This window comes from Triticum aestivum, chromosome 6D (assembly GCF_018294505.1).
Source record: "Triticum aestivum cultivar Chinese Spring chromosome 6D, IWGSC CS RefSeq v2.1, whole genome shotgun sequence".
NCBI classification, from domain to species: Eukaryota; Viridiplantae; Streptophyta; class Magnoliopsida; order Poales; family Poaceae; genus Triticum; species Triticum aestivum.
In genome coordinates, this window is record NC_057811.1 from 234,793,371 (window position 1) to 234,794,885 (window position 1,515).

Here is a 1,515-nt window from a genome sequence, read left to right on the forward strand (position 1 = left end):
ACCCTGCCATACCGTAACGCGAGTCGAGGCGGACGTCGTCGCGGTAGCGACGAAGGACGCCGAGACGAGCACGTGACACCACTGTCACCCTGTCTATCTTAGGGTAACGCGAGTCGAGGCGAACGTCGTCGCGGTAGCGACGACGGACGCCGAGACGAGCACGTGACACCACTGCCACCCTGTCTATCTTAGGGTAACGCGAGTCGAGGCGGACGACGTCGCGGTAGCGACGATGGACGCCGAGACGAGCACGTGACACCACTGCCACCCTGTCTATCTTAGGGTAACGCGAGTCGAGGCGGACGTTGTCGCGGTAGCGACGACGGACGCCAAGACGAGCACGTGAGACCACTGCCATCGTGTCTTAGCGTAACGCGAGTCGAGGCGGACGTCGTCGCGGTAGCGACGATGGACGCCGAGACGAGCACGTGACACCACTGCCACCCTGTCTATCTTAGGTGATGAGGACATCAATATAATTATTACACCCACAGGCCCTGCTGCTATACATACTGGACCAATTACTAGAGCTCGCGCACGCCAATTAAATTACCAGGTACTTTCGTTTCTTGCTAATGATTCTAATGTTCATGAGAATATGATGCTGCCTAAATTGGATACATTTGTTTTGCTTACAAATGAAGGGCCTAGCTTTGAGAAGGATGAACATTGGAGCAAGAACAAGCATGGAGATGATGGCATGCGCATGGGGAACAAGAACGGAGTTACAAGTGATGATTTCAGGACGTTGAAGCCACCATAATGCGTGCATGAAGCCTTGGACGAAATATACAAGATGCTACTTCATAATTTTCGTCCAGAGGCTATTCTAGGTGCTGCGTCACCTTATTATTGGGCCAGGCCCATGTAATTTCGAAATACATAAGTATAGGCTGTTTTTAGAGTCCGTATGTGTGGGGAAACAAGAGATAGGGTTGGTTTCGGACCCCTTCCTCAAGGGCCACGAAATTCCCCCCTCTTCCTCCATAAATACAGCCCTTAGGGCGTCGTTTAGACATTGGGTTTTGTTTAGATTAAAAGTTCGCCATAGCTGCAACTTCGCGTACTTCGTTTGTGTTCAGCGACCAGACAAAGGCGTCACAGAACCCCACCTTGATCAATAAAGCTTTCATCTTATATTCGCAATATCCAGATTGCAATCTCAGTTTCTTGCCTGTTCTTCGTTTGCTCGCAGGAAACAGACCCTCGTGGTCAGGTTGATCGTGCTCCGGCGTGGTCGATAACCTCTCGGAGTTGGTTTAGCGATTGCTAAGGCGCGACGTCCTCGCACGTTCGTAGTCGGATCGTCAAAGTCGACTTCCATCAAAGCGATATTCATCATCTCATCGAAAGACGGGACACCTTTGCCTCTATCAAGTGGTATCAGATTTCCAGGTTGCTCGGTGAGATTTTACAGTTTTTCGTAGTTTAGATCGAGTCTGTTCTTCATACCTACAGTCCACGAAAAAGCCACAAAAAAATTAGGGTTAGTTCATCATATCCGAACCAATCTGA